Below are 19,131 nucleotides of genomic sequence, written 5' to 3'. Positions count from 1 at the left end.
AAAACGAATGTAAAGTTCTGCAGGCCACACAGTACCTATACAAAATCAATATCCCACAAACTAAGGTGGGAAAAAAAGGCTGCCTAAGTATGATCACCAATCAGATACAACGATAGACAGCTGCCTCTGATTGGGAACCATACCAGGCCAAATAAAGAAATAGGAAAACTAGATTGCCCACCCTAGTCACACCCTGACCTAACCAAAATAGAGAATAAATAGGCTCTCTAAGGTCAGGGTGTGAAACCAACATGTTTTAATAAGGTTTGTAACACAATTAAAGTGGCCAAATAACTTGAATCCGCTTTACAATGGGTGTAGAGCCTAACTGGCATACATAAGCAGAGAGTGAGTTTCAAGTTTGGGGAAGATCATTTTCATCATAACAATTCACCTTTATAATTAAAGCATTACATGCATAATTACATTTGTGATCACTTTTGATAATGGTGTTTTCCGCTAATGGAACATATGCGCTTATAGCCTGCTACCATTGCTACACTTATAATGTGAAGAAAAGCCTCATAGTTTATAGCTAGTGGTTGTATTAATTTGGGATCTATCGCATCCCACAACTGTCCCAGACTACTCACAGAATAGAATAGGTCGACCGTTGTACTATGGAGGATAGTAGATTGACATAGGCTAGTGCTTTTGCTATTCATCAGGCCTACTCATATTGTTGGCTGACAAAGTCATTGTGGACAGTTCTTCCAATATCTTCAATATGCACCTTGAAACCAGATAATGACACGCACAGTTCCATCCCCGATATGTCTGTTTTCACTTCTAGCCTGTAAGAAAGACGTGATGGAGTTCACAACGGCCACTGGCCGCAAAGTGCATGGATTTATTTTAGGGTGCATTACGGCCACACAAAGGGGATGTCGCCGTGAAATTCTAGGCTTTATCAAGTGCTTGTGAAATTGTGAATGAGAGACTGATGAAGTGTGTACAGCCTTCGCCAGAAACAAAGCAGAGCTCATGCCTTTCAAGCAACTTTTTTCAAATCATCATTAGAGTCGCATCATGCAGCCTTACAATGTATTAAAAATCAAAACATAAAGCCCAACATTTGTAGAACAACTAAAGTTGCATTAATAACTCTAAATTAAGCATATAGTGTTGGGTACTAACTTCAAAACATGTTACCATATCCGGATGGAGGGTATGGAAATCTACTGTGTGAGAAAGCGGAGTGCAGGAAGAACATGTTATTGTTAAATCTCAAGTATTTTATGGAGAGGAGAAGGGCCACAGTCTGATTCCAGTCAACAGATGAAGTAGGACAGCCATGAGTTGGGGAGGAGTGAGGAATTTGGGCAGAGGTTAGGTCAGATGAAGTGAGAAAGAACAGGCATCACTAAAGTCCTGTCTAGCAACAGAGATGTATTGGCTGTCCAGATGTTCAAGGAGACTCAGCATAAGAGAAAGGTATAAATATACGGGCTAGTATAAACACGTCTGTGTTTTATGCAGTTGTGTGACCCAGTGGGCGAATAAACGTGGTTTGAGCTTTACTAGTCGTCCGTGAGTTGTACTTTTGTTTATTCAGAATCTAACAATAGGAATTCCTATTTCTTTGTTAACTGCTCAACACAGAATAGCCGCATGTGCGCACTCCTTCAAATCGTTTGGAGAAAATATCATTTCTATTTTATTCAGCTTTGTTCAGTTGTAATTCTTCATACTATAGAATAATTCCACGTAATTCTAAGTAAGCAAATCTTGTCTGCTAAATGAACTAGTGTAGCCCACAGCCATTTGGCATAGCCACATCAAGACCTAACATAAGGACTATTCAGAGTGTGCTATTCTGTTCTTCTGAAATAGACTATATTTTCTTCATATCATGCTTCTTTAGACCTGTCTAAAATAAATAATGATTTATTGTGAAGGTGTAGGATATATTACATGGATTCATTAGACTTTTAAAAATGTAGATGTTCCTAAGGGCTGCATCAGTGGCTTTTAGGCTGTGTGGAAGCCAGGAGATGCTACATTTGTTTATGTTAACGGTCAATTACCGTGAGATCGACAGTTATTTTCTTGACAATCACCGGCTGATTACATTTTGTGACCGCCACAGCCCTAGATGTGACAGCGGAGATGAGGTGAGCACTGTTGACCACGCCCCCTGACTTTGAGAAGCTCTGACGCGTCATGCATCAAGCAAATCCATCTCATTAGTGGGAGTGAGATAAGATATATTGTCAGACTAATTTGCAATTGACTGTCATTGCCCCAGATTATAAGTATGTGATGGTCAGTTCAGAAGACAATCATAAATTATATTAAAATGTTTGTCAATTGACTGCCATAACCCCAAATACAAAAGTAAATATTGGTTGTTAATAATACATTTAAAAAATATCACATTGTTGGGGTCCAGATCATGGGCCCAAAAAGTTTGGGAACCTCTGCATTAACTCCTTATATCCCGGTACATTGTTCACTAAATCACCAAATAACAATATACCTTGTCTCTTGGCACAAGATAAACTGATAGACCAAGTGGCACATCTAGGCTCATCATTTCAGACACATGACAAAACACAGAAATCATAACAGGCCCGAGCTAGGAACGCCCCGTAAAGCAGGAAATGCCAGCCCGTGCTCATCTATTTCCGTTAGTCTTTTATCTGAGGAGGGAGCCACTTGTTGTTGCTGTTGTTTGGGCCCAGCTGCAGGGTAATTAATGGCACTGCTCAGACAGGAGCAGATGAAGAACGGGGAGAGGAATAAAGGTGAGGGATTGAATTGGAGACGCTGAGAGATCGAACAGGCTTACACGTCCGGCAGCACACAGATATTGATATAGTTCACTTGGGCATGGCCGACGTGAGCTGTTTCCCTGAGAGCGGAACCCAAGCAGCCAGAGTCAGGGGAGGAACACAGTAGCACTACCTCACTGTGTGGCTCTGGGCCACTGTCTCACACCACACTGGACTCAAACTGTCTGGGTTGTTCTGGAGCACTTCATCCACTAGACCAGGGATGGGCAACTTTGATGGGGGTAGGGGCCACAGAAAATCAGAACTCTTCAGGGACACAGTGGCTCGCGGGTCTGCGTACCCACATCCATACCCACACATGCAGTCAGAACCGGCTTTAGCCTTTTGGTATCCTGACCTGAAATTGTGTTGCCCACCTCCTCTCACACATTGGAGTTTTATTTCCTGCAATTGTAACTAGCAGAATATTGCTATGTGATGCTATTTTCCGAAGTCTAGAGGCTCTTTTGTAAACATTTCTGGTCCATTTCAGCTGCCGGGCTGTCTGCAGAGAGAGAGGTAACAGGGAAAGTGAAGAGAAAGAGCCAGCCAGTAGGAAGAAGGGAGAGGTGTCTGGTGCAGTTAAGAACTTTAGTAATGGTGTTTACATAGAAAAGTATATTCTGGCCCAGTATGTGCCCGAGTCTGTGAGTGTGCATTCATGTGTGTGGGTGTGTGTGTATGTGTGTGGGTGTGTAAGCAGGAGAGAAAGAGTTGTGTTGATGGGAGGATGCAGTGAAGAAGAAGACTGGAGGAGCAGATGGTGTTGAATTCTCAGTGTTTATTTCCAGAGAGTTCAGTCTTTACGGCTCATATACTGACTTAATTATGAGACAGAGGGAATGAACCCCTGGAAGAGAGATTTAAAAAGGGAAGAAAATCTTCATTAAGCCCACCAGGTGCTAGCAGCACTGATAGAAATGACTTTGCACTCCCCCCATGATCCCTTAAACTTTTACAATACAGTGGTTGTAAAAGAAGTCACAATAGATAATACATTGATTTGTTCAACAGTAGTTAACAACAATATATGTCTGTGAGAGCCTTCAATTGGGGCAAGTAGAAATTATAGTAAATATAAAACACCCACTAAAGTAAAAACAAACAAACATTGATATCAGACAGTACTGCAGAGTAGATCAGGAAGATGATTGGAAATAAAATAAAAAACACTATTCCACCACATCACTTTACAAAACGATCTCACTACAGTAGCTACCTAATTTGGACCTTTTTGATGTGCGATTGCTCACAAATAGAACAGGTTTGGTGTCATTTTATCGCTGTGTTGTTCTTCACACAATTCAATAAACAAGGGCGGGATTGTGAAATATTCTTTCTTTATGGAGATTCCATCCACAGTCACAAATATTCCACATACATTATGGGAATATGGGATATTTGAGGAAACAAAGCTGAGTTATGCGTTGATTTCGAGTTAACATTTTACTCCATAAGAGAAAATGTGCTTTTAAAATCAATAGTAAAATAGAAGTAGAATTGAAGGAGTCACAATATTGGTACCACAAAGAACGATCCTTTATGAATCATGAACAGAGTAAGGCTTACCCTCAAGTCTTTAGGGGGTAAAATACATCCAGTGCTTCTATTCATCTTGTTCTATGGCCTATAATGTGTTCCACTACATGGTACTGTTTTGGAGAGGCTGAGATTCATGGGAATCCCGTAGCCTGCTGGATTATGCTTATGTCACCTTGGTCAAGATAGAGGAATGTGATAATGGGATCCTCTACTCATCATCATATATTAATGCACAGAAGATGCTGCCTACAAGAATCTCAGCCAATGCTTAAAATGGGATGCTTGTTCTGATGCTTGCTCTGCAACTGTTGACTCGTGATTAATGCTGAGTGAAAATGTTCAGTGAGAGAATGAGGGGATATTCAGAGAGACCATATACAGTATTTTCCAGGACATTTGCCAGGTCAATTTGTGCTTCACACATTTGTATTTCATATGTGTACTACTTGGTGAAGCAGAGTGGGAGTTGCAGTAGTGGATTTCAGTGCTGTCTGAGGGAACGAGAGTTCAATGCCCTCGACTTGTCTGTATGAGCTCAAACTCTGTGCTACATTATTAATACCTTGTTCAGCAGACAGTTCTGAAAGTTTTTTCTCCTCTGCAACATCCAACCTTAAGAGCACTGCTAACAGTCACAAACACACACAAAGACTGGCATGTACTACGTCCTCTTTTTCCTCTGATGAAATATGGAAAGGGACATACCTAGTCAGTTGTCCAACGGAAATGTGTCTTCTGTATTTAATCCAACCCCTCTCAATCAGAGAGGTGCAAGGGGCTGCCTTAATCGACATACACGTCTTCGGCGGCCGGGGAACAGTGGGTTAACTGCCTTGCTCAGGGGCAGAATTATTTTTTACCAAATCAGCTCGGGGATTAAATTCAGCAACCTTCCGGTTATTGGCCCAAAGCTCTAACCACTAGGCTACCTGCCGCCACATGACATACAGAATTAAGGCACATGGTCACATAGTGCAGTCTATCACTACAGAGAAAAATATGTGGTAGCCTTATTTTGTCCAGAGATGAAGAAAATCCATAGTTTAATGTTATCAGACATCGTACTATCAGCCAAGTACTGATCTAAACAAATAGCCAACTAAAGGAGGCAGATTAAAAGTGTGTGTGTGCGTGCGTGTGTGTGTGTACACATGCGAGACAGAGTGTGAGAGAGCGAAAGAGAGGCCTCAAAATACAAACTCATATTAAACTAAATGAACTGAAAAAGAAACCGCAGACTTTGCGAATGACTTAAAGCTAGAATCCTTAATTGAAACAAGATCAAAGCCGTCACCTCACCTCAGTTTTGGCAAAAGGCTGAGAGATGGACCTGGAGAAATGTAACCACTCAAATTCATAGAGCTATGGATGCAATGATGTCAAAATTATAGTTTTACCCTATATAAATTTAGTTTACATTTACATTGCTTACAAAAAATGCTATAAAACAAGCTTCTACTTTGGTTTCTGATGGCATGGCAGTTGAAGTAAGCTCATGAAGCATTTCTAAGTTATATTCTTCAAGAATCAATGAGTATATATCAATAAGTCCAAAATGGATGTAGCAACTAAGGATTCTAGCTTTAAGGACAAATTTGGCTGGCATTTAGAGATTGGATTACTTTTACAGCGGTCTATTACCCACAAATTGATGTGGACAAAAGCAAGTCAGGCATAGCCATTACAAAAGGAAATAGGTCATTTAGCAAAATTAGAAAGCTGGTGTAAATACCACACAACAAAATGCCACAGCCCTTTTTCACTTGAAACATATCTTAGAATTGCAATCCGTGAAGAGAATTCCTATGCTCATAATTCACTGTTCCTATACATTGATGTGATTTAAGACAACAGCAGCAGCAGTCTGCAAAACTCGCTATGTGAACTCCTTTATCTCCAACTTTTGTGTATAATTAGCTGTTTAAAAAATCCCCAATGGTAAATCACATTTCATGGACAAGTAATCTGAGGTTGATGATGGTTCTCAAGGTAAACTGTCTTTCACAAGAAGAATATGAATATGTACAATTCATATATGAATAAATAATGTTGGAAGCACTTTCATTGAAAGAACTCTCACCAGAAGCACACGCTTTTAACTTTAGCCACCACGGACACCCACTAATGGATGAGGGTTGTACTTATTATCATCCACATTGTTGCCATCTATAACGACACAAGGCGAGACCCAGATGCAGTCACAGGAGGCAGATGGTTATAGTCTCTGATATTTAATGAACAATGAGGGAAGGCAAGAGGCAGGTCAAGGACAGGCAAGAGTTCATAACCAGGTCAGAGTGCAAACGGTACAGGGCGGCAGGCAGGCTCGAGGTCAGAGGCAGGCAGAATGGTCAGGCAGGCAGGCTCAGTGTCAGGGCAGTCAAAAGGTCAGAACCGGAAGGACTAGAAAAGAGAGACTAGCAAAAACAGGCGCTTGGAAAAACGCTGGTTGACTTGGCAAGACAAGACAGACTGGCAACAGACAAACAGAGAAGACAGGTACCCTGATACACTGAGGGTAATAGGGAAGATGGGTGACACCTGGAGGAGGGTGGAGACAATCACAAGGACAGGTGAAACAGATCAGGGTGTGACACCATCCAACCGTAAAATGGCACTGTGAACTTGATTTGCATTGAGCGGGGTTAATCAACTTAAATGACCTAACTGACACTAAAAAATGCAAATGCCAGTTATGTACAGGCATGTTAATGGATCAAATTGATTTTTTTTCTGTCATCAGAATATAATTAATAAAATGTCACTATGTATTCTAGCTGAAATTAACCTATTAGTTTTATTGAGAATGTTCCATGATGACCAAAGGCATGTACCAGTACTCAACCTACATATCAAAACACTACTACAAGAACATGTCCTGTGCACTATTAGAAGAAAAGGTGCTATGTAGAACCTAAAGGGGTTCTTCAGCTGTCCCCTTAGGAGAACCCTTTGAAGAACCATTTTTGGTTCCAGTTAGAACTCTTTTGGTTAAAGGTAGACCTTTTGCACAGAGGGTTTTACATGGAATTTTAAAGTGTTTTAATTGAAACAAAAAAGGTTTTGACTTGGAACCAAAAAGGGTTCTTCTATGGGGACAGTCGAAGAGCCCTTTTTGAACACTTCTTTCTAAGAGTGTGCCTACATCCTATCCCTTGTTCCTATTGCAATTCTATATTTCATTTCTACTTTTTTTTGTAACGACTCTCCTCTTCTTCTGACGAGGAGTAAGAGATGTCGGACCAATGTGCAGCGTGGTAAGGTCCATAACAATACTTTATTTACATGAACACTAAACTACAAAATAACAACGTGAAATACCGAAACAAACGAAACAGTCCCGTGTGGCACAAACACTGACACGGAAAATAATCACCCACAACTCAAAAGTGAAACCAGGCTACCTAAGTATGGTTCTCAATCAGGAACAACGATTGACAGCTGCCTCTGATTGAGAACCGTACCAGGCCAAACACAGAAATTCCAAATCATAGAAAAAGGAACATAGACAACCCACCCAACTCACGCCCTGACCATACTAAAACAAAGACATAACAAAAGAACTAAGGTCAGAACGTGACACTCTTGGTGCTTTTCTGAATTGAAACTGAATATAACCGACACAAATACTCTATATTATTGACAGAGAAAATACACCTTTCTGTTATAAAAACATTTAGATTACCTTACATATTGCGTCAAGGTATTGATTTCCCAGTCACATAGATGATGATGGAGAAGAGAATGGTTTTTTAAAGACCAATAGTACCTGGTAAGGGACATATTGCAAATTACTGGGGGGGTAGTGTTTTATTCCTGGTTTACATTCACTCTTTGCAGGTTTTCCATCCTAGCAAAATGTCCTATTCTGCTTGCATGCGCCTCACCTATATCAATGTGTTTTGGTACTTGCCTTACTATACCACACGTCAGTAGTCTACCAGTCTAATGGTCTATCCTGCCTTCTATCCACCATTCAGAGTGACAATAGTGGTAGGTGGATCGTTTGTCCAGATCTGCAATAGGCTGTCTAGCAATCATGCCGCACATAAAAACATTAAATGCTGCATCCATTTTTTAAATGAATCGACAAGAACAAATAGGAATAGCTGATAGGCAGCAGAGAGGCCAGATGCATCATTGAGCATGAAAGAACAGCTTCACTACTGATCTTGTTTTAGGGACAATACAATTATCCTACCTTGACTAGCCTACAACACCATAATGTGATGAATAGTTGCATTTTTCTTTTCAAGCGAGTACGACATTCTAGCCTACTCCAGTGAACATGTCATTTGAATAACAGCTCAAAAGCCCTGTGATTTGAATGTTTCATTTGATTTGGATCAGTTGTGGCTCTACGCTCAACAGTTTATAAGGTCTAGAAAGGCACAGGAGCAGGCCAGTCTGGCTGTATTTTTTTTACTTCTGATACGGAATGCGCTGTCTGTTGCAGATCATCATAGGCTACTTCAAAAGTATCCTGTAGGCATGCGCACGTTCATCCAAAATATAATTCCAACATCCTCAAAATTTCTTGACATTAACCAGGTTTACATGCAACCTTTTGATGCGAGTAAAGTAACCTACATGTCTGATAAAAAAGCTTCACTGCATCATGATAAGCATTCAGTTTATTATGCTACAGATGAAATAGGTTATGAACTTAAGAACTTCACAGGGTGGTGAAAGCGCCCTTAGGCCTCACTCTTAGGCCTCAGTCCCCCCATCTGAGATATCTACTGCAGCCGTCATCCTTCACACACAGCACCCGTTCTGCCAGTCACATTCCGTTGAAGGTCCCCAAAGCACACACATCCTTTGGTCGCTCGTCTTTTCAGTTTGCTGCAGCTAGCGACTGGAACGAGCTGCAACAAACACTCAAACTGGACAGTTTTGTCTCAATCTCTTCATTCAAAGACTCAATCATGGACACTCTTACTGACAGTTGTGACTGCTTTGGGTGATGCATTGTTGTCTCTACCTTCTTGCCCTTTGTGCCGTTGTCTGTTCCCAATAATGTTTGTACCCTGTTTTGTGCTGCTACCATGTTGTGCTGCTGCCATGTTGTGTTGCTACCATGCTGTGTTGTCATGTGTTGCTGCCATGCTGTGATGCTGCCTTATAGGTCTCTCTTTATGTAGTCTTGTGTTGTCTCTCTTGTCATGTGTTTTGTCCTATATTTTTATTGAATTTATTTATATTTTTAATCCTAGCCCCTGTTCCCACAGCAGGCCATTTGCCTTTTGGTAGACCGTCATTGACAAATCTGCAAGCTGTTGGCTAGATTGCACATACCAATACCAGAGTAGGCACATTCGCTATACCTTCACACATTGTTTTGTGTGTGACAAAACCATCAGTATACCTATAGTGGAAATGAAGGAAACCCATTTTACTAGTATTTGGGAATGTTTATGTGCACTACATGTGTATCGATGTACAGTCTTTCATCTGCGACATGTCCATTTGATGGAAAGAACTCTGATGGGAAAAAGCCCCAGGGTTTCCCTTAGCTGGTAATTGCCTGCATTTGGCCTATACACCAAATTCAGTTCCGGCTATGTTTGCCGCAATATAATAGCCTGTTTGTATTTTCCCTATAAACAATGGCTTGACTTACTTCTGATATTGCCCCAATACAGTTTAGAAACTGTTGTGAAGGTTTGGTGTGGCTTTTATTAAGCTTTAACTACTGCAATCCTTTGACATAAAGGCAGTGTGCACTGACGCTCCAACTGGCACCGACAGTTGAACTTGAGGTGAGGAAGAATGTTTCAGGCCTTCGGTTGCCCCTATAATGTAACAATATAATGCTTATCTTTTTACAAAATATTCTGATTGAAAATGAACAAATTACCCTCCTTCTGTACACCTATGTCGGTATAGCAGACACAGTAGCCATCTGACATAAAGAAATGCATGTCGGTGTCGTTGCATGACGCCGGCAAATCTCTATCTCTCTCGGGCTAGGCCTAAGTCTCTCTTCCTTTATTTACAGTATATTTCGAATGTATTCAGACCCCTTGACTTTTCCACATTTTCCAATGTTATAGCCTAATTCTAAAATGGATTAAATTGTTTTTTTTTCATCAATCTACAAATAATACCCCAGAGTTCCTCTGTGGAAATGTGAGAACCTTCCAGAAGGACAACAATCTCTTCAGCAGTCCACTAATCAGGCCTTTATGGTAGAGTGGCCAGACGGAAGCCACTCCTCGGTAAAAGGCACATGACAGCCTGCTTGGAGTTTGCCAAAAAGCACCGAAAGGACTCAGACCTGATGAAACCAAAATTGAACTCTTTGGCCTGAATGCCAAGCGTCACTTCTGGAGGAAACCTTTCACCATCCCTACGGTGAAGCATGATGGTGGCAGCATCATGTTGTGGGGATGTTTTTCAGTGGAAGTGACTGGGAGACTAGTCAGATTTGAGGGAAAGATGAACGGAGCAAAGTAGAGAGAGATTCTTGATGAAAACCTGCTCCAGAGTGCTCAGGACCTCATACTGGGGTGAAGATTCACCTTCCAACAGGACAATGACCCTAACCACACAGCCAAGACAACACATGAGTGGATTTGGGACAAGTCTCTGAATGTCCTTGAGTGTCCCAGCCAGAGCCCGGACTTCAACCCGATCGAACATCTCTGGGGAGACCTGAAAATAGCTGTGCAGCAAAACTTCCCATCCAACCTGACAGAGCTTGAGAGGATCTGCAGAGAAGAATGGGAGATACATGTGTGCCAAGCTTGTAGCTTCATACCCAAGAAGACTCAAGGCTTTATTCAATGCCAAAGTGTCTGAATAAATATGCAAATACAATATTTCGAAAACAAAAAAAACGTGTTTGATTTGTCATTATGGGGTATTGTGTGTAGATTGATGATGAAAAAAAAACTATTTAATCAATTTTAGAATAAGGATGTAATATAACAAAATGTGGAATAAGTCAAGGGATCTGAATACTTCCCGAATGCACTGTATTAACGCTCCTCTAAACCTGTTGAGGCAGCAGGGTAGCCTAGTGGTTAGAGCATTGGACTAGTAACCAAGTTGCAAGTTCAAACCCCTGAGCTGACAAGGTACAAATCTGTCATTCTGCCCCTGAACAGGCAGTTAATGCACTGTTCCTAGGCCGTCATTGAAAATAAGAATTTGTTCTTAACTGACTTGCCTAGTTAAATAAAGGACTAGTAAGGACTAGTTATGGATAGAATAATGAGAAGGGTGTGCAGTAAGCCTGTTTTTATACTTTTGTTAAGTTAAACATAAATTACTATATCTTGCGACTCCTCAACCTCCAGGAACCCCACGTAGTGCACAACCCCACGTAGTGTACATCCTGTGGCGGACTGCACTAGCATCGAATAGTCCCCGCGATATGCAGCTTTTCAGGGAAGTCAGGAACAAATACAGACAGTCAGTCAGGAAAGCAACGGCTAGCTTTTTCAAACAGAAATTTGTAGTCCTGTAGCTCTAACTCCAAAAAGTTTTGGGACACTGTAAAGTCCATGGAGAATAAGAGCACCTCCTCCCAGCTGCCCACTGCAATGAGGCTAGGTAACACTGTCACCACCGATAAATCCACAATAATCGAGAATTTCAACAAGCATTTCTCTACGGCTGGCCATGCTTTCCTCCTAGCTACTCCAACCCTGGCCAACAGCTCCACACACCCCACAGCTATTTGCCCAAGACTCCCCAGCTTCTTCTTCACCCAAATCCAGATAGCAGATGTTCTGAAAGAGCTGCAAAACCTGGACCCGTACAAATCAGCTGGGCTAGACAATCTGGACCGTCTCTTTCTAAAATCATCTGCTGCCATTGTTGCAACCCCTATTACCAGTCTGTTCAACCTCTCTTTCATATCGTCCGAGATCCCTAAAGATTGGAAAGCTGCCGCGGTCATCCCCCTTCTTCAAAGGGGGTGACACTCTAGACCCAAACAGTTGCAGAACTATATCCATCCTGCGCTGCCTGTCTAGTCTTCAAAAGCCAAGTTAATAAACAGATCACTGACCATTTCGAATCCCACCGTACCTTATCCGCTGTGCAATCCGGTTTCCGAGCTGGTCACGGGTGCACCTCAGCCACGCTCAAGGTACTAAACAATATCATAACCGCCATCGATAAAAGACAGTACTGTGCAGTCGTCTTCATCAACCTGGCCAAGGCTTTCGACTCTGTCAATCACCGTATTCTTTTCGGCAGACTCAACAGCCTTGGTTTCTCAAATGACTGCCTTGCCTGGTTCACCAACTACTTTTCAGACAGAGTTCAGTGTGTCAAATCGGAGGGCATGTTGTTCGGACATCTGGCAGTCTCTATGGGGTACCACAGGGATCAATTCTTTGGCCGACTCTTTTCTCTGTATATATCAACAACGTCGCTCTTGCTGCGGGTGATTCCCTGATCCACTTTTACGCAGACGGCACCATTCTGTATACATCTGGCCCTTCTTTGGACACTGTGTTAACAAACCTCCAAACGAGCTTCAATGACATAGAACACTCCTTTCGTGGCCTCCAAATGCTCTTAAACACTAATAAAACTAAATGCATGCTTTTCAACCGTTTGCTGCCCGCACCAACCCGCCCGACTAGCATCACTACAAATACCTAGGTGTCTAGCTAGACTGTAAACTCTCCTTCCAGACTCATAGTAGACATCTCCAATCCAAAATGAAATCTAGAATCGGCTTCCTATTTCGCAACAAAGCATCCTTCACTCACGCTGCCAAACATACCCTCGTAAAACTAACTATCCTACCAATCCTCGAATTCGGTGATGTCATTTACAAAATAGCCTCCAACACTCTACTCAGCAAACTGGATGCAGTCTATCACAGTGCCATCCGTTTTGTCACCAACGCCCCATATACCACCCACCACTGTATGCTCTCGTCGGCTGACCGTTGCTACATATTCGTCGCCAGACCCACTGGCTCCAGGTCATCTATAAGTCTTTGCTAGGTAAAGCTCCACCTTATCTCAGTTTACTGGTCACAATAACAACACCCACCCGTAGCACACACACCAGTAGGTATATCTCACTGGTCATCCCCAAAGCCAATACCTCCTTTGGCCACCTTTCCTTTAAGTTCTCTGCTGCCAATGACTGGAACGAATTGTAAAAATCGCTGAAGCTGGAGACTTATATGTCTCTCACTTACTTTAAACATCAGCTATCTGAGCAGCTAACCGATTACTGCAGCTGTACATAGCCCATCTGTAAATAGCCCATCCAATCTACCTACCTCATCCCCATATTGTTTTTATTTACTTTTCTGCTCTTTTGCACACCAGTATTTCTACTTGCACATCTTCATCTGCACATCTATGACTCCAGTGTTCATTTGCTAAATTGTAATTACTTCGCTACTATGGCCTATTTATTGCCTTACCTCCTCACGTCATTTGCACACACTGTACATAGACTTTCTTTTTTTCTATTGTGTTATTGACTGAACGCTTGTTTATTCCATGTGTAACTCTGTGTTGTTGTTTGTGTCGCACTGCTTTGCTTTATCTTGGCCAGGTCGCAGTTGCAAATGAGAACTTGTTCTCAACTAGACTACCTGTTTAAATAAAGGTGAAATAAAAAAATGTAAAAAAATCAGGAGAGGGGAATTTGCCACTGGTGGAGCTGACAACACATGATGGAAGCATCATTTAATTGTCTTGCCCCAGCCGCTGTCCTCACAGGTCCACTCCAGGCACAGCCTTTAGGAAGCAAAGCTGAATTGTCTACAAAGAACAAAACAAGCATCTGTTCAGCACCATAGATACAACGACATTCAGGTTACCCATCTGGGTAACTCTCTCTCGATACCATCATTACCATTGATACAATGCCTTCAGAGTATTCAAAGCCCTTGTCATTTTCCTGAATTTAAAATGGATTAAATTGAGATTTTGTTTCACTGGCATACCCAATAATGTCAAAGTGAAATTATGTTTTTAGATATTCTTATAAATTCATTAAAAATGAAAGGCTGAAAAGTCTCGAGTCAGTAAGTATTCAACCCCTTTGTTATGGCAAGCCTAAAAACGCTCAGGAGTTAAATGTGCTTAACAAGTCACATAATAAGTTGTATGGACTCCCTCTGTGTGCGATAACAGTGTTTAACATGATTTTTTAATGACTACCACATCCACAGTAACTGCGGACATGCAAGGTAACGTTACTCATTTCAAAACCTTTATAGTGTTATACTCAATGCATAGGTAGCTAGCTACATTCTTCTGTTAGCTATGGAAAACTATGCTAATTGCATCAGAGAAGTATTAGCATGTGTTGTATTTTGAAGCTACCCTGGCCGTATGGCTCCCAAGTGGTGCAGCTGTCTAAGGCACAGTGTCTCACTGCTAGAGGTGTCACTGCAAACACCCAGGTTCAAATCCAGACTGCGTTTCTATCAAAGCCTTATTATGCTATAATAGTTTCTGTATGTCGTGTTATACCGTTTCTACTGTAGCTCACTGTGTGTGGAGCATAATATGTTTGTGTATATTCCTTATAACCGTGGACACGCAAAGTAACGTTACTCATTTCATAACCTTTATGGTGTTATATTCAATTGTGCTTATGTAGCTAGCTACATTCTTCTATTAGCTCTGTAAAACAATGCTAATTGTGTCAGACAAGTATTGGCTAGTTGTATTTTGAAGCTACCCTGGAAAAATTTAAAAAATATATTCTTATACCACTTGGTCTTTTTCTTAGTACATTCCACAAAACTGTTTATCATGTCTGCATTATCCCCTGCCCCCATTTTGAGGTTATAGCCAAGCACGCAGTCTGGTTCGATTTTTCTCTGTCAGGTGGTCCACCTTCCCTGTGCCCCACATGATTGCTGTATGGAAAGGACATGGATGTCTCGTATGTCATGCCACTTTACTGCCAGCTGTTGATATTTCTTATTTTATATAACAGTTCATTTAGGATGGCAGTAGCATTGTTGATGAAATGCAGTCATCGCAGCAGAACTAGGAAGCAGTCTTGGGAAAAGAGGGTGGCAAAGAAGGAAGTTGCAAACATAGGATCTGTGCTCCAGTATTCTCTTAGGGAGTTATTCTTTACTATCCCCATGAGGAGGACTGTCACCAGGAAGGTATACATTTCACTAATGGTGGTTGTCCCCCCCACTCTTGGCTTTCTCTTCTCCTGTAGCTCCAAGGCATAGCGATTGGTCTCTACTATGTCTCCCACCAGCTCCTCTGTCAGAAACAACTTGAAGCACTCTGCCTCAGATGGAAATGGCAAGGGGCGTTGCACCCCAGACTGGGACTCATCAAAGCAAACAGAAGGGCCAGGAGGGGTGAAATGGCTGGCAGCCTTCCAGCTACCACAGAACTCCTGTACTTCATCCACTGTCTGTCTGCCTTCATGACCACCAGCATCTTCCAAGGGAACTGAGACTTTGTCAGTGGACAAGGGGTCTTCAGATTCAGGGTTCTCAATGGCTGGGGGGCAGCTCCTCACTGTCAGAATCTGATTCCTGACTTTCAGGCTCATTGTCAGAATTTTTTTAAATCTCCAGATTTTCCACATTTGTGAGTTGTCTCATTTTGAAAGACATTGCTAATGCTACAGCTTAGCTCACTAGCTACGTACATAAACAACAACACTGAATGGTTCAGAGTGGATGAGAGAGGTTACGCGATTGACTGCCTGCATGTGCCATTTGAATGAATAAATCACTAACAGAAAATGTTTTGTGTGTTAATTATTGATATATTTACTGTTTTATTCACATATTTTTCAATTACCGGTGATAATTAATGCATTCCAATTTTTGCATAGATTGTAATGGGCACATAGTATGTGTGTAAAATATTTTTTTGAAGGTTGTACTGATTATGATGAGCAAAGATAATTCCAGCTATGTGTGGAGCCATGTTTGTTGACATACAATGCATTCTGGGTTTCACATAATCGTCTGTCGGACCAAAGAGGCTATAACAAAATGAGGTGAGTAAGGGTTCACTAATTTTTTGAGAACTTCAGGAAGTTAATTGTGGGATGTGAATGATGGTAGACGACACACCCGTTCAAAATGCATACCACAAATAGACAAAACTCATCTTGTCTTCTCTTATCTTTGTTTTATGTGAGAATAAAAAGCATGGCTGCGCGCTGAATCTAATCATTTTCGGGTTACTTTCGATTTCTAGAAAGTGTTTTACGCAATTATTTCGATCAATGGTGAGCTCACCCGTGATGTGATTAATTATACATAGTAATTGCTGTTATTGCTATTAATTTCTAGAATTGCTATTATAAAATATGACCGCTTGTGTTTCGTCAATCTTTCCTCAGTTGCGCTCGGACAAATGTAACCTACATGTTTCCGGTTTGGATGATTGTGCCACGCTATAGATACCTCTGTGAATATCTGAACATTGCATCCAAAAACAAACTGCTCATATTCTGGACATAACTTTGTAAGGACTGTGTTTGTATTTAAATATAATTTTTACTTCGATTTTATTTGACTTTTTCAATATAAAAACCGAGCATCAGAACAAAAATGCATAAATGACAAAAAAACATTGATTCCATAATTGACCTAGACTTCTTCAGAAAGGCGTATTGGGCTAGTTGAAAGAGCGGGTGGAGTCTTACCACATGGTGTGTCACAAGCAGTTCCTGTACACACTTGCATCGTCAATGCCAACAGGGGATGAGGAAAACACCAAGATCGTCAATATCTCTCACTGGCACTGATTCTTAAGTGTGACGCTCTATCCTTCATCACTTTTCCTTCTTCTCCTTCCTGCAGCGTCCAAAATTATGGTTTGTCTGGACTCTTCAACAGAAACCAACATTAATAAAAAGAGCCAATTTGTTTTTTAAACGCTTCACTGTCCATATACATATGGAGAGGAGATGATGTTCGAGCAGGAGAGGGGGGGGGGGGGTTCTGTGTCTGGAATATATGTATATATATATATATATAGAGAGAGAGAGAGAGACCGAGACAGGAGGGGAGAGAGAGAGAGAAAGGGAGGGGAGAGAGAGGGAGATGTCAAAAGAGATAGGGCTGACAGACTAACATCCCACTGGGTACAGACAGACGTCTGGTTTTGATTTACATTTGGTTGAGTTGGAAACTAATATGAAATCAACAAAAAATGTTACCATGTCATTGGATTTGGGTGAAAAAATTACTAAATTCCTTTACGTTGATTACTTTTTACAAATCCCCCAAAATATTAAATGCCCTTACATTGACGACTTTAAAAAAAATCCAATCTGTTTTCCAGGTTGATTTAATGTCATCACATAGATTTTTGGAGTTGAAATTACGTGTAAACAACGTTGACTTCTCACCAGTGGTGTAATCATAACCAGTAACCTTTTCCACTCAAGGTCAAGCCCAACTCTCCTCTGCTCTCTCTCTTTCTCCTCTCTATTTCTCCTCAGATCTTCAGGCTCAAAGCATCAGTCCACTAGATATGAACAGTTGACCGGCCAGATAGGACCAGTCAGCCAGCCAGATATGAACAGTCGGATAGGACAAATGGGCTGGACCAGTCGAAAGGACTAGCATGCCAGCTAGATGGGACAAGTAGGCCGGTCAGATTGGTCCAGTCGGTCAGCTGGCCAGCTGTACCAGTTGGCCGGACAGATATGAACATTTGGCCGACCAGATAGGACAAGAGAGCTATAGTACCAGATAGTACTAGTTGGCCGGCCAGATATGAACATTTGGCCGGCCAGATAGGACAAGAGAGCTATAGTACCAGATAGTACCAGTCGGCCGGCCAGATAGGACCAGTCGGCCGGCCAGATAGGACCAGTCGGCCGGCCAGATGGGACGAGTCGGCCGATCAGCCTGAATAGTTCCAGTCGGCCAGACAGCCAGATAGTACCAGTTGGCCGGCCAGATGGGACCAGTTGGCTGGCCAGCCAGATAGTAACAGTCACCTTCATCTCCAAGTCCGACAACTATTCAGTCATACCCGCCATCTTGTGACTCATTCCGATATAGAATTATTCAATACTTCATGCTTTCTCTTTGCTTGAGCTCTGTCTCAGCCAATCAGAAGAGCTCCTTAAATGGTCAGATGAAGACTGTTGCCCACGGTGACAAGAGTGGCAAATGTTTTCGGGTTTGCTTTTCTTTCTTTTCTCCCTTACCCACTTATTTTTCCCTCCCTCTTTTATTTGGGTTCCGATGTGATTTCTAATGGAAACAAACAAAATAAAAAAAATACTTTTTGCGATCTGTGTATTCTGGTTCTTTGTCCTGTATTGGTCAGACCTTGCCCTGACTCACACACTCATGCACTCACTCAAACTATGCACTCACTCCCAAACGATCATCAATAAAAATGCTGTCTTACCTCTTCTGCAATCTTCCTCTACTTTTACAATAAGTATCCATGTTGTCAAAACACCCAAGAAGTGTTTTTGTGTAAAATGTTGGAATTTGGGGTAAGTTACCAGAAAGTTTATTTAAACTTATTAATTGAATTACTTAATTATTACATTATTATGTCATATGTACACAACACACACACACACTGTTATATATCAAGACGTGCACTATGTACTAAGCTTTCTCCCTAAACAACAGATCATAAGATAATAACATGAAATACTATGAACAACATCATAACACTAATCTACAATCATCATAATCAATATCATAACATTTATAATCAACAGCATCATCAGAGATAAACTCCAACAATAAACCAAATTGACTTGTGAAAAACATGAGTCCTTTTTTTATGATCGAATGCAATGTATACAACACGAACCAGACGAAAATGTACCTTAATAAACTCCATGTTAAAAATTCTGA

At 41.4% G+C, this 19,131-nt stretch overlaps 1 long non-coding RNA gene across 1 annotated transcript; it reads left to right on the top strand.

The window, feature by feature from the left end:
• Nucleotides 1-16,220: 16,220 nt before the first annotated feature.
• On the top strand, nt 16,221-18,544 carry LOC115128911 (uncharacterized). Its single transcript, XR_003863565.2, has 2 exons — nt 16,221-16,289; nt 17,745-18,544. It is a non-coding gene; the product is annotated as an uncharacterized LOC115128911 (long non-coding RNA).
• Nucleotides 18,545-19,131: the final 587 nt, after the last annotated feature.

This window comes from Oncorhynchus nerka, linkage group LG4, assembly GCF_034236695.1.
Source record: "Oncorhynchus nerka isolate Pitt River linkage group LG4, Oner_Uvic_2.0, whole genome shotgun sequence".
Classification (NCBI taxonomy): domain Eukaryota; kingdom Metazoa; phylum Chordata; class Actinopteri; order Salmoniformes; family Salmonidae; genus Oncorhynchus; species Oncorhynchus nerka.
The sequence above is the reverse complement of the archived record's forward strand: the minus strand, read 5'-3'. Positions and strand labels throughout refer to the sequence as shown.